The following is a 26348-nucleotide window of genomic DNA, read 5'->3' as shown; positions in this document are numbered from 1 at the left end:
CAGTAAATACAGGCCTAGTCGGCCCAATCTCTCCTGATAGGGCAATCCTGCCATCCCAGGAATCAGGCTGGTGAACCTTCACTGCACTCCCTCTATGTCAATTATATTATTTCTTAGGTAAGGTGACCAAAACTGCACACAATACTCCAGGTGTGGTGTCACCAAGGCCCTGTACAGCTGCAGCAAGACACACCTGCTCCTGTACTCAAGTCCTCTCGCAACAAAGGCCAACATTTGCCTTCTTAATTGCTGCACCTACATGCTTGCTTTCAGTGACTGGTGGACAAGGACACCCAGGTCCCTTTGTACATCAACATTTCCCAATCTATTACTATTTAAATAATACTCTGTCAGTCTGTTTTTCCTACCAAAACGGATAACATCACACTTATCCAAATCATTGATATATATTGTTCATTGACATATGTTGTACCTCCCCACAGTTCTCGTTCCCCTTATCCCCCTGCACCCCCCGACTCATGGTCCCCATGTCCATCTGGATCCCCATGACTCACATTCCCCTTGTCCCCCTGCCCCCCCCACTCACATTCCCCTTGTCCCCCTGCGGCCCCCCACTCACATTCCCCTTATCCCCCCCACCCCCCCCACTCACATTCCCCTTATCCCCCTGCCCCCCCCCACTCACATTCCCCTTATCCCCCCCCCACCCCCCACTCACATTCCCCTTATCCCCCCCACCCCCCCCACTCACATTCCCCTTGTCCCCCCCCCCCCCACTCACATTCCCCTTATCCCCCCCCCACCCCCCACTCACATTCCCCTTGTCCCCCCCCCCCCCCACTCACATTCCCCTTATCCCCCCCCCACCCCCACTCACATTCCCCTTATCCCCCTGCCCCACCCCCCCCACTCACATTCCCCTTATCCCCCTGCCCCCCCCCACTCACATTCCCCTTATCCCCCCCCCACCCCCCCCACTCACATTCCCCTTGTCCCCCCCCCCCACTCACATTCCCCTTGTCCCCCCCCCACCCCCCCCCACTCACATTCCCCTTGTCCCCCCCCACCCCCCCCACTCACATTCCCCTTATCCCCCTGCGGCCCCCCCACTCACATTCCTCTTGTCCCCCCCCCACTCACATTCCCCTTGTCCCCCTGCCCCCCCCCCACTCACATTCCCCTTATCCCCCCCCCACCCCCCACTCACATTCCCCTTATCCCCCTGCCCCCCCCCACTCACATTCCCCTTATCCCCCCCCCACCCCCCCCACTCACATTCCCCTTGTCCCCCCCCCCCCACTCACATTCCCCTTGTCCCCCCCCCCCCCCCCCCACTCACATTCCCCTTGTCCCCCCCCCACCCCCCCACTCACATTCCCCTTGTCCCCCTGCCCCCCCCCCACTCACATTCCCCTTGTCCCCCTGCCCCCCCCCCACTCACATTCCCCTTGTCCCCCCCCCCCCACTCACATTCCCCTTGTCCCCCCCCCACCCCCCCCACTCACATTCCCCCTTGTCCCCCCCCCCCCACTCACATTCCCCTTATCCCCCCCCCCCCCACTCACATTCCCCTTATCCCCCTGCCCCCCCCCACTCACATTCCCCTTGTCCCCCCACCCCCCCCCCACTCACATTCCCCTTGTCCCCCCCCCCCCCACTCACATTCCCCTTGTCCCCCCCCCCCCCCCCACTCACATTCCCCTTGTCCCCCCCCCACCCCCCCACTCACATTCCCCTTGTCCCCCTGCCCCCCCCCCACTCACATTCCCCTTGTCCCCCTGCCCCCCCCCACTCACATTCCCCTTGTCCCCCCCCCCCCCCACTCACATTCCCCTTGTCCCCCCCCCCCCCACTCACATTCCCCTTGTCCCCCCCCCCCCCCACTCACATTCCCCTTGTCCCCCCCCCCCCCACTCACATTCCCCTTATCCCCCCCCCACCCCCCCCACTCACATTCCCCTTATCCCCCCCCACCCCCACTCACATTCCCCTTGTCCCCCCCCCCCCCCCCACTCACATTCCCCTTATCCCCCTGCCCCCCCCCACTCACATTCCCCTTATCCCCCCCCCACCCCCCCCACTCACATTCCCCTTGTCCCCCCCACCCCCCCACTCACATTCCCCTTATCCCCCTGCCCCCCCCCACTCACATTCCCCTTGTCCCCCCCCCCCCCCACTCACATTCCCCTTGTCCCCCTGCCCCCCCCCCCACTCACATTCCCCTTGTCCCCCCCCCCCCCCACTCACATTCCCCTTGTCCCCCCCCCCCCCCACTCACATTCCCCTTGTCCCCCCCCCCCCCCACTCACATTCCCCTTATCCCCCCCCCACCCCCCCCACTCACATTCCCCTTATCCCCCCCCCACCCCCACTCACATTCCCCTTGTCCCTCCCCCCCCCCACTCACATTCCCCTTGTCCCCCTGCCCCCCCCCCCACTCACATTCCCCTTGTCCCCCCCCCCCCCACTCACATTCCCCTTATCCCCCCCCCACCCCCCCCCCACTCACATTCCCCTTGTCCCCCCCCCCCCCCCACTCACATTCCCCTTATCCCCCCCCCACCCCCCCCCACTCACATTCCCCTTGTCCCCCCCCCCCCCACTCACATTCCCCTTGTCCCCCCCCCACCCCCCCACTCACATTCCCCTTGTCCCCCCCCCACCCCCCCACTCACATTCCCCTTATCCCCCCCCCCACCCCCCCCCACTCACATTCCCCTTGTCCCCCCCCCCCCCCACTCACATTCCCCTTGTCCCCCCCCCCCCCCACTCACATTCCCCTTGTCCCCCCCCCCCCCCCCACTCACATTCCCCTTGTCCCCCTGCCCCCCCCCCACTCACATTCCCCTTGTCCCCCCCCCCCCCACTCACATTCCCCTTGTCCCCCCACCCCCCCCACTCACATTCCCCTTGTCCCCCCCCCCCCCCCCCCCACTCACATTCCCCTTATCCCCCCCCCCACCCCCCCCCACTCACATTCCCCTTGTCCCCCCCCCCCCCACTCACATTCCCCTTGTCCCCCCCCCACCCCCCCACTCACATTCCCCTTGTCCCCCCCCCACCCCCCCACTCACATTCCCCTTATCCCCCCCCCACCCCCCCCCACTCACATTCCCCTTGTCCCCCCCCCCCCCCACTCACATTCCCCTTGTCCCCCCCCCCCCCCCACTCACATTCCCCTTGTCCCCCCCCCCCCCCCCACTCACATTCCCCTTGTCCCCCTGCCCCCCCCCACTCACATTCCCCTTGTCCCCCCCCCCACCCCCCCCCACTCACATTCCCCTTGTCCCCCTGCCCCCCCCCCACGCACATTCCCCTTGTCCCCCCCCCCCCCACTCACATTCCCCTTGTCCCCCCCCCCCCCACTCACATTCCCCTTGTCCCCCTGCCCCCCCCCACTCACATTCCCCTTGTCCCCCCCCCCCCCACTCACATTCCCCTTGTCCCCCCCCCCCCCCCCACTCACATTCCCCTTATCCCCCCCCCCCCCACTCACATTCCCCTTGTCCCCCCCCCCCCCACTCACATTCCCCTTATCCCCCCCCCCCCCCACTCACATTCCCCTTGTCCCCCCCCCCCCCCACTCACATTCCCCTTATCCCCCCCCCCCCCACTCACATTCCCCTTATCCCCCCCCCCCCCCACTCACATTCCCCTTGTCCCCCCCCCCCCCCCCACTCACATTCTCCTTATCCCCCCCCCCACCCCCCCCCACTCACATTCCCCTTGTCCCCCTGCGGCCCCCACTCACATTCCCCTTGTCCCCCCCCCACCCCCCCACTCACATTCCCCTTGTCCCCCCCCCACCCCCCCACTCACATTCCCCCTGCCCCCCCCCCACTCACATTCCCCTTGTCCCCTGCCCCCCCCACTCACATTCCCCTTGTCCCCCCCCCCCCCCACTCACATTCCCCTTGTCCCCCTGCCCCCCCCACTCACATTCCCCTTGTCCCCCTGCCCCCCCCCCACTCACATTCCCCTTGTCCCCCTGCACCCCCCCCACTCACATTCCCCTTGTCCCCCCCACCCCCCCCACTCACATTCCCCTTGTCCCCCCCCACCCCCACTCACATTCCCCTTGTCCCCCCCCACCCCCACTCACATTCCCCTTGTCCCCCCCCCCCACTCACATTCCCCTTGTCCCCCCCCCCCCCACTCACATTCCCCTTGTCCCCCCCCCACCCCCACTCACATTCCCCTTGTCCCCCCCCCCACCCCCCCCCACTCACATTCCCCTTGTCCCCCTGCCCCCCCCCCACTCACATTCCCCTTGTCCCCCCCCCCCCCACTCACATTCCCCTTATCCCCCTGCCCCCCCCCCACTCACATTCCCCTTGTCCCCCTGCACCCCCCACTCACATTCCCCTTATCCCCCTGCCCCCCCCCCACTCACATTCCCCTTGTCCCCCTGCCCCCCCGCCACTCACGTTCCCCCCATTCCCCTTCCTTTGCTCCCACTCCATTCCCCTATCCCACCCAGTCAAGACCCCCACAAGACTTTCATCTTCCCTCCCCCTTGTGGCATACACCCCCACCCCATCTCTTTGTGCCTCTCCTCCCCGTCTTCGTTTCCTACTCACACAAAGGCCCCCGTTGTGCACCATTACCAGCTGCGACCGTGCACCTACTGCTGGATGCTGCACTTGGTCAGGGCTCCACTGGCTGCGCGAGACTCCACCTGTAGCTCCGGGCTCCTGTATCCAGAGACTCCACCTGCAGCTCCGGGCTCCTGTATCAAGAGGCTCCATCTGCAGCTCCTGCTCCCACATCAACTCCAGGCTCCACCTGCAGTTCCAGGTGTCCCTCCAGGTAAGTCCCGACTTGTGCACACCACATTGGTCCAGATATTTTCTGGACTAGCATGAAATCCCGCGGGTAGGTGTGGGGGTGGAAATTCCGGTCGGGTATTCATTGGAATTCCAACTATGTGATGCAAATCAGCTTCGTGACGGCCTCTGACAGGCGTGGCGACCCACTATTAGCCCGCCATGTGAGTTGGGACCGCAACTTCCTGCTCTCATTTGCCACCATTGAGAAACCAAGTTTTCATCTCCTGCCATATTGTGCGCCCCCTCGCCCGCCACGTACCCTGCTGCTGGTGGGAGCAGACAATTCCACCTACAGTTTCCCAGATTGACTGCTGAAGATCCCTGTTGAGGACATGTTTATGGCAGCCTTCTTCATCAGCACCTCCCAGACCTACCACCCCAAAGGAAAAGGGCAATAGCTGCATGGGATCACCACCTTCTGCAAGTCTGCCTCTTAGTCACTTACCATCCTGACATGGTGCCATTTTGTGGTTCCTCCTTTGTCACTGGATCACAATCCTGGTAATCCTGAGCAGCATTGTGGGTGCTGCTATACCACATGGACTGCAGCAGCTCATGAACGTGGCTCCTTCTCAAGGGCATTAATGATGGGCAGTTAATGCTGGCCTTGCCAGTGACACTCACATCTTTGAATGGGTAAGTTAACAAAAGATATCTTTAAGACATGTTACAGCAGTTTTAAATGCTGCTCCATTTCAATCTTTTCTGGTGCCCCAAAACTGCTGAAACGACGGGCAGTAAAAGGATGCAAAATTCAGCCCAACATATTTTACAATAGTTATTACATTATGTTAGCTCCTCGTACAGCAGAAAATTATTTACAACTCCAGCACTGATAGCCTGGTCCGGAATTTTCTGCTCCCATTGGCGGTGGGCGTCATGGCGGGCGTGGAGGAGAACTTGGCGGGAGGGGCAGGAACCGGTCTCACGCTCATGAAAGCACGGCGGGATCATCCAATGGCATCCGCCATGGCGGAACGCCAATCTCGCTGGAGGCCGGCGTGATTGCAATTTGCACGCCGCTAATGGGATGCAGAGTAAAGCCATGACCGGAATTGTCCCCCACCCTCGATTTACCGTTTCGCCGGCCCAGAACACGCCTGGACAAGTGTGATGTGCAGAAACCGTGACTTACCGTTAGGGTCTTGCTCAGATCGTGGACATCCGCGGAGAAGAAGACGCCGGAGGCCTAGAGCTACTGGACGCTGGAGGAACAGGTGCATCACACGGTGGGCGGATCATCATGGCTCTGCCATGAAACAGCTTTCAGAAGGTGGGGGGCGGTTTGACTTCACTGAGGCTTTGGGACTTTACGGACTTCGCCATAGGCTGGTACAGATGATCAGCGAAGAGGCGGGGGAGAGGAAGGTCTAGGTGTGAGTTGGAGTGGAAGATGTATGAGGCGAGAATGTGCCGGGGGGGGTGAGATTGAGAGGGGGGGGGCAAAGGTGTCGGGGTGCGGTTGGGTGGGCAAAGGTGTCTGGGGCTGTGAGATTGGGTGGGGGGGGGTGGGGTGAAGGTGTTGGGGGGGGATGTGGTTGAGAGGGGGAAGGAAGGTGTCTGGGGGGAGGATGGAGTATAGGGGTGGAGGGAATCTGGAGGGGGGAAGGTGTCTGGGGGAGGAGGGAGTAAGGGTGGAGGAAGGTGTTAGGGAAGAGGAATGTATTGTGGGAGGAAAGTGGTAGGGGGTCGGAATGTCCAGGTGAACATGAAAGGGCGAGGCCTGTGCAGTCAGCAACTGTCTCCTGGGGAAGGAACTCAGAGTGGGTGTGGTAGGCTGGGCTGGTTAGATTAACAGGGGGCAGAGGGAGACGGTTGAGCGGGAGGGTGAGGGTACGACGGCATCAGTAGAAGGGGCGGCAAGGATATTTAGTGGGAACACGGGGGTAAACAGGGATAAAAGAGGTGGGAAGGAGGTTGGGGAGGTCAATGTGGATGGGATGGTAGGGAGGTAGGGAATGTGCATGTTCACCTGGACATCCTGGAATGAGAAAGGTATGGGCTGGAAGGTTATGCTGGGGGTTCTATGGTTATGATGGAAAGGACATGGGTGACTGGAAAGGGGAAAGGATGGGGGAGCAAATGAGGAATTTGACCACTACCATGTTTTTGAAATCGAAAGTGAGCGGACACAGGTGCTGCATGGGAGTGAGGTCAGTGGGTGGGCGGAGCCTTGTGGTGGGCGGGATCAGGTGCTGCATGGGAGTGAGGTCAGTGGGTGGGCGGAGCCTTGTGGTGGGCGGGATCAGGTGCTGCATGGGAGTGTGGTCAGTGGGTGGGCGGAGCCTCGTGGTGGGCGGGATCAGGTGCTGCATGGGAGTGTGGTCAGTGGGTGGGCGGAGCCTCGTGGTAGGCGGGATCAGGTGCTGCATGGGAGTGAGATCAGTGGGTGGGCGGAGCCTCATGTGGGCGGGATCAGGTGCTGCATGGGAGTGAGATCAGTGGGTGGGCGGAGACTCGTGGTGGGCGGTATCAGGTGCTGCATGGGAGTGTGGTCAGTGGGTGGGCGGAGATACTGGGTCAGCTCAGATGGACACGGCAAGAGAGCCCCAGCCGGCAGCATTGAAAATGCTCAGGACAGTGAGATGAGTGGGATAGATGAAGGCTCCGCGTGCATTGGCGAGAGCTTGCACGAGATTCTGAAAGGCCCTACCATACACACACTCCTCCCTCCAGAATCACTTGTGGTCCAGCTGCATGCAGCTAACCTGCTAGTGGGGGCGGGGGGATGCAGGGGGTGGCGATGGTGTGGTGGAGTGGGGGGTTGCAGGGGGAGGAGTCACGACACCTGTAAATGAAGCTGAAAGACACCATTACACATTACACAGTGGAAGTGAATATATTTTCAGATTATAAAGTGACAAAATGTGTTCACCCGTGCAACCACTTATGATCAGAATTTCTTAACTTTTCTAGACCTACCACTTCTTCTAGGTGCTGCCCTGACATCCGCAGCAGGGGTGGAGGCAGCCTGTGCAATGGTTGGCCCTGTTGCCTCTGATGACTTTGGCATGCATCCTCTGGAAAGCTGAGGCCTTGAGGGCACCGGCTTGCTTTGGCTGTCCTCCTGTGGGCCACCTGCTCCCTCTGCAATGGCAGAGGATGAGGTTGAGGGGGTCAGAGGCAAAGGGGACTCGGAGGGAGAGGACAGACTCTGAGATTCCTGAGTGGATGACCCAGCTGCTGCTCCTCCTCCCTTTGGATGCCCAAGGTCCCCAGCCTGACTCCTTAACGGGAAGGAGAACCTAGAGGGATGTCGAGGTGCCCCTTTTCCTCCTCACATTGCCACTGTAGGAACTCACTCATGGCTCCCGCGATGGAGTACAGATCAGCGCACACCTCCACATTCTGCTGGAGGAGGGTCTCCATGACATCCACCATCCTTCACAAGGAGACCTCCATGTGCATGTGGGCACCAATTCATGAGAGAACAGGAGGGCACACTCCTCCAACTTGTGTGTCACTCTGATAAGGGCTTCCAACAGCTCTGCGTGATGTTCTCTCCAGGATGAGTTGGAAGGCCAAATGCAGCCCTCCGAGTGCTGAGTGCCGGCTGAACCTGCCTCTTCCTGTTGTGGACATGTGTCCATGCAGTGACCACCAGTTTATGGACCCGAGCCTGCTCTAGATCTAGGTCCGACCTAGATGTGTGTCTCTGTTCTGGTGGAGGGTGTGGGTAAGCGCTGTGACGGGTCTTCCAGGCTGCTTATTTCCAGCTGTTCACTGGAGGAGGTGAGGACATGGATGGAGCTGAGGGACTGGCTGGCTGAGGGTGTCAGTCCCTTGGCAGAGCTCCCTGTGAACCAAAGTAGAGATGATTAGTGTATGGCAGCAGAGTCAAAAACAGGAGAGAGAGCACTCACATTTGCATTGAGAGAGGGATGATGTGGTGCAGGATCCTCACATGGGTGTTCACCGCCGACCTCACCGTCGCCGCAGGCAGGGTCCACGTCCTCACCAGTCAGTGTGATGGCACACTCCTCAAAGTGAGTGAGGGGCCTAATGTGGGCCACTCTATCCCTGGTCTGGGACCTCCCCCTGCTGTTGTGAGCCAGCTTCTCCTGCATGAAAACAGACGGAGAGAGTGTGAGGCAGGGCGCACTACATGGCGGGTGATAAGGATGCGTGGAATGTTTGCGTGGTAAGCGGAAACGTGGACGGGATGAGGACGCGAGCTCCAGATGATATGAGCCTGATGGCGATGTGAGGGTGTGTGTGAGATTTAGTGGTGTTGTCCTTTGCCATGTGAGATCCCTGTGGATATGTGATGGGTTTGAGAATGATGAGGTGGTTGAATTACCTGATGGAACAGATGAGATCATTCATCCTCTTCCTGCACTGGATAGCTGACCTCCTCTGTGCTCTGTTGGCACTGACCGCCACTGCGACTACCTCCTAGGCCAGATTGATGACTCTGGTGGACCTCCTGCGGCCAGACCGAGGGTAGAGGAGTTCATGGCGGCCTTTCACTGAGCCCAGCATGCGCCCCAGAGAGGTGTCACTAAACCTGGGGGTTGCTGTCACCTTTGCTTTCAGGGCCATCTGTCACCTGGAGCAGTCCTGGCCTGTTGACATGAAGTAGGCTGCGCTCTGGTGCGCTTTAACTATAGCGCCCAGAGCGAGGAAGCATCGAGGTCATGATGTGGCGGGCAAATCTGCGATCTGGCGTGTTTCCCATGAATGCATTATTAATGAGGCGGGATGCACCAGGAAGTGAGAGATTCAAACGAAAATCCATTGCAGCCAGCAGGTAAAACATTCCGTTTTTCATGTCCGTCACTGCACTTAGTGCAATTCCGGGATGATTCTGCCCGATTTATATTTGCTTTTTATGTTGTTTGATTTATTTACTTCTTTCTTCACCAACCACAAAAAGTTGGTTGATTTCCCTTCTTCTCTTCATGTGACCTCTCCTTAAGGCTCCAGAATAAGATCATTGTTTTAGGAGATGCAGGATGGTAACTGAAACAGCAACCAGTGCTTTGTGAATTGAAATAACCACCTATTGGATCTTCAAAAAGCTGACAGTTTGACACATACCTCTGACTGAATTACACAGTATGTTTGTATTTGAACTGAGTGATCCCTTTCACAAACTCTTTAGTAACCATCCAGTCAATGGGCACAACATTGTACCAATTTAAGATGGAAAGAGAATTCTGTAAGTACAACTATTTCTTACCTCCTAAAGTATCTTCTTCTTCCACTTCTTAAAGATGAAACAGGAATTACAAAAGTAATGGAAAATTTTTCTAATCCGGGAACCGAGCTAAAATTTAGACAACATAGTTTCATTTTAGTCACAATTATGCATTTTATAAGAAACAAAACTAGTCTTTCTCCCTCAGCCTGGAAGTAATTAATTCTGTCAGTGGTACAGATCCATGGGTTGATTGCAGCTCTTCATTATCTCTCAAGCAGCTATTCTTAATATTCACTGGAGGGCTACATCACACTCAAGTCAATCCCCCACCCCTACCACCACCAACACAGCCACCTCCACGCCCCTGATTCACCTGATGCCCAGACATGCATGTCGATCAGCTGGTGGTGTAGTGGGGGCGGAGAGGGGTATCACCAGAGTGTGATCTAGAGCGGGATCTCTAGCCAATTTTGATTTCCGGTTTCTTAACACATGCCAGCAAAGGAATTCCCCAGTGTTTAATTGGTTACTGAAAGAAGTTTGTTTGAGAGCGGAGCCAAGTTAATGAATTCAAATACAAACACTCGTCGTGGAATTTATTCAGATTTGCATCTGGTTGTCACCTTTTTGAAAACTTAACTGACTTCATAGCTCAGTACTCAGCATTGTATTTACAGTTAGTGATTCAGCTAGTATTCCACTTTTTAAAGATGAAACAGGAATTATAAAAGTAATGGAAATATTTCTAATCAAGATTGTTATTACAGTAAATAAGACCATAAGACATAGGAGCAGAAATTAGGCCATTTGGCCCATCGAGTCTGCTCGCCATTCAATCATGGCTGATAAGTTTCTCAACCCCATTCTCCCGCTTTCTCTCCGTAACCTTTGATCCCCTTACCAATCAAGAACCTATCTATCTCGGTCTTAAATACACTCAATGACCTGGCCTCCACAGCCTTCTGTGGCAATGAATTCCATAGATTCACCACTCTCTGGCTAAAGAAGTTTCTCCTCATCTCTGTTCTAAAAGGTCTTCCCTTTACTCTGAAGCTGTGCCCTCGGGTCCTAGTCTCTCCTACTAATGGAAACATCTTCCCCACGTCCACTCTATCCAGGCCTTTCAGTATTCTGTAAGTTTCAATCAGATCCCCCCTCATCCTTCTAAACTCCGAATATAGACCCAGAGCCCTCAAATGTTCCTCATATGTTAAGCCTTTCATTCCTGGGATCATTCTCGTGAACCTCCTCTGGACCCTCTCCAGGGCCAGAACATCCTTCCTGAGATACGGGGCCCAAAATCGCTCACAATATTCTAAATGTGGTCTGACGAGAGCCATACAAAGCCTCAGCAGCACATCCCTGCTTTTATATTCCAGTCCTCTCAAAATAAATGCCAACATTGCATTTGCCTTCCTAACTACTGACTCAACCTGCAATTAACCTTAAGAGAATCCTGGACTAGGACTCCCAAGTCCCTTTGCACTCCAGACTTCTGAATTCTCTCCCCATTTAGAAAATAGTCTATGCCTCTATTCTTCCTACCAAAGTGCATGACCTCACACTTCCCCACATTGTATTCCATCTGCCACTTCTTTGCCCATTCTCCTAACCTGTCCAAATCCTTCTGCAGCCACCCCGCCTCCTCAATACTACCTGTCCCTCCACCTATCTTTGTATCATCTGCAAACTTAGCCAGGATGCCCTCAGTTCCTTCATCGAGATCATTAATGTATAAAGTGAAAAGTTGTGGTCCCAACACTGACCCCTGCGGAACTCCACTAGTCACCAGCCACCATCCTGAGAAGGACCCCCTTATCCCCACTTTCTGCCTCCTGCCAGACAGTCAATCTTCTATCCATGCTAGTACCTTGCCTCTAACACCATGGGCTCTTATCTTACTGAGCAGCCTCCTGTGCGGCACCTTGTCAAAGGCCTTCTGGAAGTCCAAGTAGATAACATCCATTGGCTCTCCAAAACAAAACAAAAACAGAATTACCTGGAAAAACTCAGCAAGTCTGGCAGCATCGGCGGAGAAGAAATCAGTCAACGTTTCGAGCCTTCATGGCCCTTCGGCAGAACTGCAGCATAGTTTCAACAAGGGAGAAATATAAATTGGTTTAAGGTGGGTGGGGGGCGGGGGGGAAGAGACACATTGAGGGTGTGGTGTGAGCAGATAATCAAAAGATGTCAGAGACAAAAGGGTCAAAGAGGTGTTGAAGGTGGTGGTCTTTGTCTGAGAAAAGTGCTAATTAAGAATGGAATACAGGATATTCAAAGTACAGCTCTAGTGGGGGTGGGGTGGAAAGACTAAAGGTTTTAGTTTTAGATTTAAAAATAATGGAAATAGGTGGGGAAAGAAGAATCTATATAAATTATTGAAAAAAAAGCGGGTGAGGGGGGAAAAGAAACGGGGTGGGGATGGGGGGAGGGGGAGTTTAAGATCTAAAGTTGTTGAATTCAATATTCAGCCCAGAGGGCTGTAAAGTGCCTAGTCGGAAGATGAGGTGCTGTTTCTCCAGTTTGCGTTGGGCTACACTGGAACAATGCAGCAAGCCAAGGACAGACATGTTGGCAAGAGAACAGGGTGGAGTGTTAAAATGGCAAGCGACAGGGAGGTTTGGGTCTTTCTTGCGGACAGACCGCAGGTGTTCCGCAAAACGGTCGCCCAGTTTGCGTTTGGTCTCTCCAATGTAGAGGAGACCGCATTGGGAGCAACGAATGCAGTAGACTAAGTTAGGGGAAATGCAAGTGAAATGCTGCTTCACTTGAAAGGAGTGTTTGGGCCCTTGGACGGTGAGGAGAGAGGAAGTGAAGGGGCAGGTGTTGCATCTTCTGCGTGGGCATGGGGAGGTGCCATAAGTTGGGGTTGAGGAGTAGGGGGTGATGGAGGAGTGGACCAGGGTGTCCCGGAGGGAACGATCCCTACGGAATGCCGTCAAGGGGGGTGAAGGGAAGATGTGTTTGGTGGTGGCATCATGCTGGAGTTGGCGGAAATGGCGGAGGATGATCCTTTGAATGCGGAGGCTGGTGGGGTGATAAGTGAGGACAAGGGGGACCCTATCATGTTTCTGGGAAGGAGGAGAAGGCGTGAGGGAGGATGCGCGGGATATGGGCCGGACACGGTTGAGGACCCTGTCAACGACCGTGGATGGAAAACCTCGGTTAAGGAAGAAGGGGGACATGTCAGAGGAGCTGTTTTTGAAGGTAGCGTCATCAGAACAGATGCGACGGAGGCGAAGGAACTGAGAGAATGGGATGGAGTCTTTACAGGAAGCGGGGTGTGAGGAGCTGTAGTCGAGGTAGCTGTGGGAGTCGGTAGGCTTGTAATGGATATTGGTGGACAGTCTATCATCAGAAATTGAGACAGAGAGGTCAAGGAAGGGAAGAAAAGTGTCAGAGATGGACCATGTGAAGATGATGGAGGGGTGGAGATTGGAAGCAAAATTAATAAATTTTTCCAGGTCCCGACGACACTTGTCTGACACTTCTCTTCCCTTCCTTGACCTCTCTGTCTCAATTTCTGATGATAGACTGTCCACCAATATCCATTACAAGCCTACCGACTCCCACAGCTACCTCGACTACAGCTCCTCACACCCCGCTTCCTGTAAAGACTCCATCCCATTCTCTCAGTTCCTTCGCCTCCGTCGCATCTGTTCTGATGACGCTACCATCAAAAACAGCTCCTCTGACATGTCCTCCTTCTTCCTTAACCGAGGTTTTCCATCCACGGTCGCTGACAGGGCCCTCAACCGTGTCCGGCCCATATCCCGTGCATCCTCCCTCACGCCTTCTCCTCCTTCCCAGAAACATGATAGGGTCCCCCTTGTCCTAACTTATCACCCCACCAGCCTCCGCATTCAAAGGATCATCCTCCGCCATTTCCGCCAACTCCAGCATGATGCCACCACCAAACACATCTTCCCTTCACCCCCCTTGACGGCATTCCGTAGGGATCGTTCCCTCCGGGACACCCTGGTCCACTCCTCCATCACCCCCTACTCCTCAACCCCAACTTATGGCACCTCCCCATGCCCACGCAGAAGATGCAACACCTGCCCCTTCACTTCCTCTCTCCTCACCGTCCAAGGGCCCAAACACTCCTTTCAAGTGAAGCAGCATTTCACTTGCATTTCCCCTAACTTAGTCTACTGCATTCGTTGCTCCCAATGCGGTCTCCTCTACATTGGAGAGACCAAACGCAAACTGGGCGACCGTTTTGCGGAACACCTGCGGTCTGTCCGCAAGAAAGACCCAAACCTCCCTGTCGCTTGCCATTTTAACACTCCACCCTGTTCTCTTGCCAACATGTCTGTCCTTGGCTTGCTGCATTGTTCCAGTGAAGCCCAACGCAAACTGGAGAAACAGCACCTCATCTTCCGACTAGGCACTTTACAGCCCTCTGGGCTGAATATTGAATTCAACAACTTTAGATCTTAAACTCCCCCTCCCCCCATCCCCACCCCGTTTCTTTTCCCCCCCCACCCGCTTTTTTTTCAATAATTTATATAGATTCTTCTTTCCCCACCTATTTCCATTATTTTTAAATCTAAAACTAAAACCTTTAGTCTTTCCACCCCACCCCCACTAGAGCTGTACTTTGAATATCCTGTATTCCATTCTTAATTAGCACTTTTCTCAGACAAAGACCACCACCTTCAACACCTCTTTGACCCTTTTGTCTCTGACATCTTTTGATTATCTGCTCACACCACACCCTCAATGTGTCTCTTCCCCCCCGCCCCCCACCCACCTTAAACCAATTTATATTTCTCCCTTGTTGAAACTATGCTGCAGTTCTGCCGAAGGGCCATGAAGGCTCGAAACGTTGACTGATTTCTTCTCCGCCGATGCTGCCAGACTTGCTGAGTTTTTCCAGGTAATTCTGTTTTTGTTTTGTTTTGGATTTCCAGCATCCGCAGTAGCTTTTAGCTTTTTGTTTTTATCCATTGGCTCTCCTTTGTCTAACCTACTCGTTACCTCCTCAAAGAATTCTAACAGATTTGTCAGGCATGACCTCCCCTTGATGAAACCATGCTGACTTTTCCCTATTTTACCATGCACTTCCAGGTATTCTGAAATCTCATCCTTAATAATGGACTCTAAAATCTTACCAACGACCGAGGTCAGGCTAATCGGCCTGTAATTTCCCGTCTTTTGCCTCACTCTCTTCTTAAAAAGGGGGGTTACATTAGCGATTTTCCAGTCCTCTGGGACCCTCCCTGGCTCCAGTGATTCCTGAAAGATCACCACTAACGCCTCCACTATCTCTTCAGCTATCTCCTTCAGAACTCTGGGGTGTAATCCATCTGGTCCAGGTGATTTATCCACCTTCAGACCTTTCAGTTTTCCTAGCACCTTCTCCTTGGTAATGGCCACCATACTCACCTCTGTCACCCGACTCTCTTGAACTTTGGGGATGTCACTCATGTCTTCCACTGTGAAGACTGACGCAAAGTACCTATTCAGTTCCTCCGCCATTTCTTTGTTCCCCACTACTACTTCTCCAGCGTCATTTTCCAGCGGCCCAATGTCCACTTTTGCCTCTCTCTTACCCTTTATATATCTAAAAATACTCTTGCAATCTTCTTTTATATTACTGGCTAGTTTACCCTCATATTTAATCTTCTCTCTCCTTGTTTCTTTTTTAGTTGTCCTCTGTTGGTCTTTGTAGACTTCACAATCCCCTGGTTTCCCATTGCTCTTCGCTGCATTGTATGTTTCCTCTTTAGCTTTTATGCTGTCCCTGACTTCCCTTGTCAGCCATGGTTGCCTCATCCTCCCTTTAGTATGCTTCTTCTTCCAAGGGATGAATTTTTGCTGTGTCTCCCAAATTACTCCCAGAAACTCCTGCCATTGCTGTTCCACTGTCTTTCCTGCTAGGCTCATCTCCCAGTCAATTCTGGCCAGCTCCTCACTCATGCCTCTGTAGTTGCCTTTATTCAACTGTAATACCGTTACATCTGATTCCAGCTTTTTCCTCTAAAATTGCAGGGTAAATTCGATCATATTATGGTCACTTCCTCCTAAGGGTTCCTTCACCTTAAGCTCTCTTATCAAATCTGCCTCATTACACATCACTAAATCTAGAATTGCCTATTCCCTAGTGGGCTCCACCACAAGCTGCTCCAAAAAGCCATCTCGTAGACATTCCACAAATTCCTTTTCTTGGGATCCACTACCGACCTGATTTTCCCAGTCTACCTGCATATTGAAATCCCCCATGATCACTGTAAATAATCAGTAAAGGAAGATTCGTCAGATAAAATCTACACTGGGTGACTGACTCCTTACTTTCAATATATTCAGCAGATTGAAGTACAGAAATGGGGCTGATCCTCCTCCAACTCAAGATCTAATGGGCAATATAGACAAGCGACTGAAATGCCATGATAATAGACACAGATCATAAACAAATTGCTATCATTAAAAATCACAAAAGAAGCACTAAAAGCATGTGACACAGGCCAAGAACAATAACTGTCTCACAAAGGTCTTGCACAATATCCAATTTCAAGATTGATCCATTGTATTATTTAAGAGCCCAGCTGAGAACATGCTCCCGAGGCACTGATGGACACTTCACCAAACACAGCCATTTCTACATCCCCTACTCACTTCACACACCCAGGTTAAAGATGGTGACTTTTGGTGTTCTGGGACCAAGAAGATTTAGGCGAGATGCCAAATTGTGTGAATGCATGAACAGATTCTGGCTGAAGAGTACCATACATTTACAAACTAATGGACTCAATTACTGTGTTGAGATCTACTGTCACATATCCTACTTCACTCTGAAGGATTTGTTGAATTGGGAGAATTGAAAGCTTTGTTTTTGTTTTTCAGTTTTCTTGTCATCCCCTGGAAGGTATTTTAAGAAAGTTTAACCATTTATTTCTCTAAACATTGTTTCTCTAAACCTTGAAACAACCTGAACTTTCTCCTTCCAAATCCAACACAGTATTAGATCCGGAGGTCAGATTGTTCCTTGGGTCATGGGCCCCTAAGCTGCTTGTCCAGGTGTTGGGGTGTAGGGATAGGCGGTTTAATATGTGTTTGAGTACAATATAAAAGGAGTGGTCTTGATGGAAGGATGTGTAATGGTGCAGCAACATCTCAGTGGCTCATTAGTGACTCCAACTACTTTTCCTGGAGCTATGAAGTCACAGAAACCGTCAAATTTCTTGCAACCAGGTCTCGTGACACACTAGGGAAAGAGGATGTGGTTAATCTCTGCCATTAGACAATATATCCTATAGCATTCAAGAGAAGACTGATTTAGTAATCTTGAGGATTTATTGCTCCCCACGGTTGATACAATGATAAGATCTTCATTCAGTACAGAGGTAGTCTACAATGCTTAGAGTTAGATCCTCTGTGTCATAACATGACCTTTCATCCTCAGCAGGCCACCTATATTAGCTTGCTGGAGAGGGTCACAGACTGAAGATTAACTGGTGAGGACCAGACCACATCTATAGCCTAAAAACACAGCTGGCGTCCCCATTATATCTCTGAGAAACACCAGCAGTACATGTGCACACCCAGGGGTGCTACGACTTGTTGAATCCTTGCTTTCAAATCCCTCCACGGGCTCCCCCCTTTCCAACTCTGTAATCTCCTCCAGCCCACACACTCTGAGATATTTGTGCTCATCTAATTCTGACCCCTTGAACATCTCCAATCTTAATCTCTTCACTATTAGTCAGCATGCTTCTGGATCCCTAAGCCATAGGCTCTGGGCTTCTCTCCCAAATCCTCTGCCTCTCTAACTCTCTTTCCTCCTTTCAGGTGCTCCTTGAAACCTAACTCTTTGACCAAGCTTTTGCTAACTGCCCTAATATTACCTTATGTAGCTCAGTGTCTAATTTTGCTTTGTAAAATTCCTGTGAAGTGCCTTAGGACATTTTATTACATTAAGGATACTATATAAATACAAGTTGTTGTTGTTGCTGTTGAATGATCTACCTCTGCCCAACTGAGATCAGATAACTGAGCTCAGACTTGGGATTAAATTGGAAGTTTCCTGCTTGGAATGACCCCTGTGCACATTGTACTCTGTAGTAACGAATTGAAGCATTGGAAATCTCTGTAAAGGGAGAGTTTATCTTTGATTTAATACGGTGCTCCAGGAAATCAGCAATCATAATGCAATGTAACTATTGAACAGTAGAGGGACATCTGTCATTGACAGTGAGCAAGCATATGAGTGAGTCCTGGTTAAATAATTTTTTAATTTTCCATTTATTAGATCAACAAGAGTCACAGCAACAGCAAAATGCTGATCAATTATTGATAATGCCTCCTGGATGTCATTGAGTCACACCAGCTTCAGTCATCTTGCCTTCTATCCAATGCTTCACACGACTATACCAGTAACATGACTTTACTCTTTGGTCAACATGCTAAATACACTGTGCAACATGTCTGTGGTAAATCCAAACCACCGTCGTTAATCATGAAAACCCTAAGGATATAACTACCACCTGTCTCTGACTACCTTTGATCTTCAACTAGGGTCCCAGGGTTGAAAGGGTGTGAAGTTAAGCAATGCTCCAATGCAAAAGAACTCTATGTATTGAAAATGAATAATAAGTGCTTCTCATACTTTTGTATCGAAAGTGAGGAGCTGGCTCCATTCACTTCTCCCAGAGTAGAACAGGCAACATTAAGCTATGCCCACAAATGAAATCAGGCCAATAAGCAGGAAAGCTGACCTTAAACTATAGTGTGCGTAAACACAAACCCAAACCCCTTCAGTTATAGTCCAATTGTCCTTATTATTTCCATTTTACATAATTCAATGTGTGCAAGGTTCAAATGAAGATGATTTTTCATACATTGTGCTAAGGCCCACGCTAGTGAAGCCAACTCCTGGTATGTGGATCTAGGGTCGTTGGTTGCAACCTGAAAGTAGATTTCACAACACCAAAGCAACTTAAAAATAAGCAAGTCCCCATTCCCTACATCATATTCATACCGTTAACGAAACAATCATATCCGATATAGAAGTATGATAAGCACTTGCTATTCATTTTCACTACATAGAATTCTGTTGAGTTGGGGCATTGTTCAACTTTGCCCTTTGACCTCTGGGACCTTAGCTGTTGACCAAAGCCAGTCAAAGAGACAAGTGGCAGGAATATCCTCAGGGGTTTTCCCGATCAACCACTGTAACCTTGATGGAAGTTCGGCAGAAATCCCATTTATGTGGCATATCTGGGATTGCCAGTCGGGATGACTGGGAGAACGCCTGAGGGAAATTATGTCGTGCGTCTCTTTTACAGCACAAGTATTCGCTATTTATAGACAAAACCTATCACTAAATTGAAGTGTCACTCAGATACGTCAGTGTGGAGAAATGATTGGAGCAGCTTCTCTGTTAAGCATGGCACTACTTATACTGTGGGGGCAGAGCTAAGGGATTTTTCTTCTGCACCTAACTGTAAATGGCATGGGATGTTCTAAGACAGCACTAGATTTGTGCAAAATCATTCTCATATAACAGACAATAAATCTCCCTCTGGTTGCTGGAATATGGACTGACTCATTTCCTCTGTAGAAAATATTTGCTTCAACCACTCAAAATAGTCTGTCCATTATCCAGATCTTTATTGTGCTCCTGGTCTAAACAGTAATGTAATGAAGAGCCCCTGGTCATGTATTACGGAGCAATAAATACATGTTATGGGCTGGAATCTAATTGAAAGGCTTGAATGGTTAATGTTTTAAATTGTGTATGTCCGGGAGTGAGTTACAAGCTGGAATCTAATTGAGTGCTCTGGACAGCTTATATATGGATAATGGATACCCAGAAATGAATAAGTGCTGGAAATTTTCTGGGAGCACTCTCATTCCGCCACTCTAACTTTGCTGGAGGTAGAAAGTCCATCCACATGGTTTCTGGCAAAGTTACAGTAGAGCAGCAGGGCCAGCTCAGAGGAAGTTACCTACCATGGACCAAAATCTAAGGGCAGAATTTAATGGCCACGGTGGTGGGCCCATCCACTAGCTGCAGAGTTGGCAGCAACACTGCCACAGCCATTTCTAGGATTGAATCCCGACCAGTCTGTCTGCTGGCTGTCGTCAGGGTTCCTGACTCCTGGAGGGGCAATTTTCCACAGGAATTTCTCCTGTAGGCTGGATGTCCTGCCTCCAGGAGCTGCCAGTCAACCAGAGATTGGCAGAGGTCCAGTATCAGCAGCGCCACTGGGAGCCATGGCCACTGCCGGTACTGCAATAAGCCCGAGGATGAGGATCACCTCTAGAGCCCCGGAAAGCAGGTAAGTGGGATGGTATTTCACTGGGGGAACTCAGGGAGGTCTTGGTGAGGGGATCAGGGAGGGTCAGTGTAAAGAGCAGGGGTGCTGTCTTCCTTCGGGTCCATCCCTTGCTGCCAGTGGGTACCTCCATTGGATCAGAGTGCCCGAGAAGGAGGGACCGCCCTCCCCCCTCCAGGCTGTAGACATGCCCGGCAGGGTTTACTTGTGAGTTTTTCAACATGGGGTGGCCCTGGCCCACCACTGGATGAATACCAGTTGAGGCCCTTAAGTGACCTTGCTATCAAGGGCAGTCACTCTCAGCTCACCTCTGGAGTTCAGCTCTTTTGACCATGTTTGAACCAAGGCTGTAATGAGGGCAGGAGCTGAGTGACCCTGGCATACTGAGGTCACCCCATTAGCTACTGCGATTCACCTCTTCTGCAACATTTCAATGCACAAGCAGGAAAGGTGAATCATGGTGGGTTATGTTTTTTTGACATTTATCCTTATGGAATGGGAACACTGGCAAGGTTCCATTTATTGTCCATCGGCGGTAGTGTGTGTGTCTGCGGACTCAGTAGGGCTGCTGCGACCTACAACATTCCAGCTGTTTATTGTCTGGAGCCAGATTTACAACATGCAATTTCCCAATGTACCATGGTTGGATTTGAACTCACAACCTCCAGCCCAGTACCATAATCATTAATATCCCAAATTTCAGGGGGTCCAAAAGCAACTTTTTCCTTTGAGCGTATGTGACTCAGCAGAGAGCCAGATCAGTGGGCAGGAGCTGTTGTTTAGGAGTCGCAAAAGAACTATTGTTCATAAGCAGATCTTTTATAGCACAGAAGTTTTGTAACGCACTGCTTAATCTTTGAATGAGTTTATTGTTAGGAGTTTAAAATTGTAGTGTCTGTATGAATTTGAGAAACTTGCACTTTTCTTTGAAGGAGCCAGTGGATGTGTTCATCTTTAATGTCCTGGGATTTAATTTCGATTTAATTAACAATAATCTTAAGAAAAGTCAAGACCAAAGATATGTTATATTAGGTTAATTAGCCATAGCCATTGGCGATGAGATTATGCTGCTTATCTTCTGTTACATCAAGCTGGAGGTAACAATGATCCTTGGCTGATTAAGATCCATTGATATTTCATTGTAAAAGTGTGCAGAAGAAAAAATAAGAGAAGAAAGATTTGCATTTGCACAGCACTTTTCACAACCACAGGATGTCCCGAAATATTTTACAGCCAATGAAATGTAGTCACTGTTGTAATGTAGGAAACGCAGAAGCCAATAAATTATAATAACTGATGACCCTTTGCAATTTGCACCTTTAGGGTCAGAGTCTTGTTCATATTTGTGGCGAGAATTTAAGCTCCTTGCTTTTTCTGTTGCTCTGCTCCTGTATTCAGTGGTGAAAATAGTGAACAGATTCCACTCCAACTCTTTGCCCGCTCTGCCAATGATTGCCCCAGTTGTCATCTCTAAATACTAAAGGTGTGAACCCTTCTATATACGGAGGTGACAATTGAGGCCATTAATGCTGGAAGTACTTGGAGAGATGGAGTTGGGTTGTCTGACAAGTTAGCCACTGGACTTGGGTATGAGTGGGTAAAAAGGGAATAGGTGCGAAGGAAAGGGCTTAGCAGAAAGTGCATGGCAAAGGGAAAATTAACGGGGAGGGAAGAGGAGATATAAATGCAAGAGAGGTTGGCAGAGTACTAAGTGATGGAATAAAATTTCTCTATAAGCTGGGCTTGGAGGAAGTAGATTATCATTGTGAACTGGGGAGTGAACGTTCAATGTTTGCCTGATGCTCTCCTACAATAACACATTTTAAATGCAATGAGACATCATCCTGCTATGGAAATACAAGTTGTTTTACATTTAAAATATTCTATTATTCACATCTGTTCCAATAATCTTAGGATGCTGTGAGGTCTACAGACCATTATTATTATCAGATTCAATTAGGGCACTCAAAAGGCCTGCTGTGTTATACACATTAAGTATTTGTTTTTAATGGTGCTGAAAATCATGAGTCACTTCTGATATGTGATAATTACTGGTACTTTAATATTTATAAATATATAAGTTTCAGGAAAGAATATTTTAGCTCCAAATCCTGAATCACAGTGAAGTGCGCCAAAATGTAAATGTCATATTTTTATATTGTGAAGGTTTATTGGCAATTACATTGTTAAACAGGTGATGAGTATGTGTACACCTTTAAATTAAGGGGCTGCTCCACTTATTTGTTCATTTGATCTTTTGTGTATTGATTTGTCCCATTTTTCAATTGGTTGTTTAATCAAAAGAGCACATAAATGGGGATAGCTGGGACACTGGGTGGGAGTGGGAGTGATGTTGACTGAACTAAGTCAATAAACTCTATCCAGCAAAGAAAGCACAAAGTTTTAGTTTCACCAACTGGCGTGCATCCGATTAACACAAAAGTTGCCAAAAATCAAAATTGCCATGAGGGAGTGGGGGGGAAATAATTTGCACCATCAGAACTCACTCTTCTCTTCAAACATTTTTATACCTACCCATTGTAAAAATAACTCTGACTGCTATTAACACCTACTCTGGACCAATGCTTTAGCCTTTAATACTATCATTATCACTCCCTTAGCCTTGTGTTCCATGACATCTTTGCCGTTTAATCTCTCCTGCCCGCTAACCTATCCCTGGCCTTCTGTTTTGCTCCACCTACCACTCCGCCTTTTTCAACAGCATAAAACTCATCACATTTCTACCTCTCTCCAGTTCAGAACAAGGGTCATATTGGACTTGAAACATTGACTCTGTTTCTTTCTCCGCAGATGCTGCCAGACCGGCTGAGTTTTTCCAGCATTTTCTGTTTTCATTCAAGTTGCTTGATTCTTTTCATTTTTAGCTCTGGATCAGCGGAAGCTCTCTTACCCATGAGTCAGAAGGTTATGCATTCAAGGCAGATTCCAGACAAATGAGCACATAATAGCTTACACTTCAGTGTAGCACTGTGTGGCACTACTGGAGATACCACCTTTCAGATAAGATGCTTAGCTGACATCTGATTTTCTCCCTCAGGTGGAGATAAAAGATTCCATAACACTTCACTGATGCTGAGTCAAAATCCTGGAACTCACTTTCTAACAGTGCTGTGGGTGTGCCTACACCACATGGATTGCAGCGGTTCAAGAAGGCAGCTCACCAACACCTTCTCAAGGGCAATTAGGGATGGGCAATAAATGCTGGCCCTGCCAGCAAAGCCCACATCCCATAAATTAATTTTAAAAAAACTGTTCATGGAAGAGCACTGGATTTCTCTTGTTGTTCTGGCCAGTGCTTATTTCTCACCTTACAGAGATTATCCAGTCATTTAGCTCAGTGCTGTTTGTGGCACAATGCTGGATGCTGCGTTTGCTACGTTAAATAGTGACTGCCCTTCACAAAGTACCTCATTGGCTGTGAAGTACTTTGGGGCATCCTGAGGTCATGAATGGTGTGAGATCTGACACATGACAGATGAAATTTAATGCAAAGAAGGTACAAAATGATGCATTTTGGAAGGAAGAATGATGAGAGGCAATATAAATTAAATGTACAATTTTGACGGGGGTGCAGGAACATTGAGACATAGTGGATTACATAGAGAAGTCATTAAAAGTGACTGGACAAATCGATAAGGAATGTAGGAGCCTTGGCTTTATAAATGGAGGCATAGGACGTAAGAGCAAGGAAGTTCTACTAAACCTTTATAAATCACAAGGCAGGTCTCATATTGTGTTCAATTATGGCCGCCACACTTCAGGATGTTAAGGCCTTGAGGAGGGTGCAAAAAGACTGACTAGGATGGTATTAAGGATGAGAGGCTTCAGTGGTAGATACGAGGGAAACTGGGATTATTCTCATTGGCCTTTATTACAAGAGGATTTGAGTATTGGAGTAAACATGTCTTACTGCAATCATATAGAGCCTTGGTGAGACCACACCTGGAGTATTGTGTGCAGTTTTGGACTCCCTTCCTAAGGAAAGATATATTTGCCATAGAGGCAGTGCAATAAAGGTTCACCAAACTAATTCCTGGATGGAGGAATTGTCCTCTGAGGAACAATTAAATAGACAGAGCCTTTATTCTCTGGGGTTTAGAAGAATGAGAGGCGATCTCATTCAAACATACAAAATTCTTACAGGGCTCGACAAAGTAGGTGCAGAAAGGATGTTTCCCTTGACTGGGGTGTCTAGAACGAGGGGACACAGTCTCAGAATAAGGGGCAGGTCATTTACAACTGAGATGAGGAGGAATTTCTTCCATCAGAGGCTGGTGAGTCTTTGGAAATCTTTGCCCCCAGAGGGTTGTGGAGGCTCAGTCATTCAGTACATTCAAGACTGAGATCGATAAATTTCTACATATTAAAAACACCAAGGGATACGGGGATAGTGCAGGGAAATGGTGTTGAAGTAGAAGATCAGCCATAATCTCATTGAATGGCGGAGCGGGCTCGAAGGGCTGAATAGCCTACTCCTGCTCCTATTTCTTGTGTTCTTAGAGCAGAGGAGGTTAAGGGGAGATTTAATAGAAGTAATTATGAAGGGTTTTGAATAAGGAGAAACTTTCCAGTGTCAGAATTGATGGTAGCCAGAGGACACAGATTTATTGTAATCGGGGAAACAGCCAGGAGGGAAGGTAAGGAGAATTATTTTTTACATGAGTTATAATGATCAGGCTGTAAGGGTATTGGAAGCAGATTCAATTGTTGAGGGGTCAGCAGTGGCTCAGTTCATAGCACCCTCGCCTTTGAATCAGAGGGTTGTGGGTTCATGTCCCACTCCTGGAAACTGAGAACTGTGATTGTACTCGAAAGAATTGCAATCTGTGACTGTTGATAACTTGAAAGAGTTTCAATTGTAGCTTTCAAAAGGGAATTGGATATAAATACTTAAAGGGGAGAAAATTGCACAACTAGGTGATAAGAGCAGGGAATTGGGACTGTTAGGGTAGCTCTCTCAAAGAACTGCACAGACATGATGCACGAATGGTCTCCTTGTGTGCTATAAAATTCTATTATTCTATAAATCCTTCTTCTCAAAATTTTGGAGAAATAATCTTAATAGAGGCTTTCACCAGTTTTAAGAGCGCTGTGATGGGTTTGCCCTATTGTTTCTGTTCATTCTCTCAAAGGAGAGCAGTCTACTAATGGAAATAAGCTATTAGGCCTAATAATGGGCCTGTTACACTGGCTGTACAGCCAGTTTAACAAGTGCAGCTTGAGCTTTTAAGTTTGAGGTATAACTTGATGCTTCATTGCATGGCTTACGTCAAGTATTCGTCCGAAGTTGACATCTCTGCTTGAACACAGTAACCAATCATTCATCTTATGGCTGTTGTGGGGGGGCCTTGCTGCACATGAAATAGGCTGCCACATACATAACAACAGCATTTGAAAGTAATTCACTTTAAGTGAAACAAATTGGGACATTGCTAAGAAACATGATTAGATGTGATCTAAATGCAAATTCTTTATTTCTGTCTCTAAGGTGTTGTTTAGATCTGAATCACCTGGACCGACCTGCAGCTGTTCAATTCTCCGGGCCCATTTAACCAAATGCACTCCGGCTTTATGCTGTGTTATTTAAATTAGGAGGGGCATTTTCCGTTGCTACCCCTTTGCAGCACCACAGCTCTGATTGTCTTTTCTTTTCACTCTTGTGGTTATATATTCTGGGCGCGCACATTTGAATGTGATAGACATCACAGAAAAAACCGCTTTGGAGAAGGATTTATTTTTTTGCTGTTGTTCTTGGAGAAACACTGCAGGCCAGGTCTTGCTCGCCATCTGCCCAGGTCAATTTAGCTAAATAGAGAGCAGATTTTCCTGCATAAAACTCAACACAAACGTACATATCTAACCCAACCTCTGCCCCTCACTGGTCAGCAGCAGCACTTCCAAACTGTTCCCGTTTCCTCTTTGTGATTCAGGGACACCCCTCCCCACCCAACCCCAGAAGAGGGCTGCCCTTCTCCACCTACAGCCATGCCCACATCCCCCAACCCCATCCGGGACCAGGGCTTAGTGTCAGCAGAAAGGTCCGGCAATTTAAGCACAGCTGTAGTCCTCTCTAACTGTGTGTCAGGTCTTTGAGATCAGAGTTCCCTGGCT

The sequence above is a fragment of the Cetorhinus maximus genome, chromosome 19 (genome assembly GCF_964194155.1).
Source record: "Cetorhinus maximus chromosome 19, sCetMax3.hap1.1, whole genome shotgun sequence".
NCBI classification, from domain to species: Eukaryota; Metazoa; Chordata; class Chondrichthyes; order Lamniformes; family Cetorhinidae; genus Cetorhinus; species Cetorhinus maximus.
The sequence above is the reverse complement of the archived record's forward strand: the minus strand, read 5'-3'. Positions refer to the sequence as shown.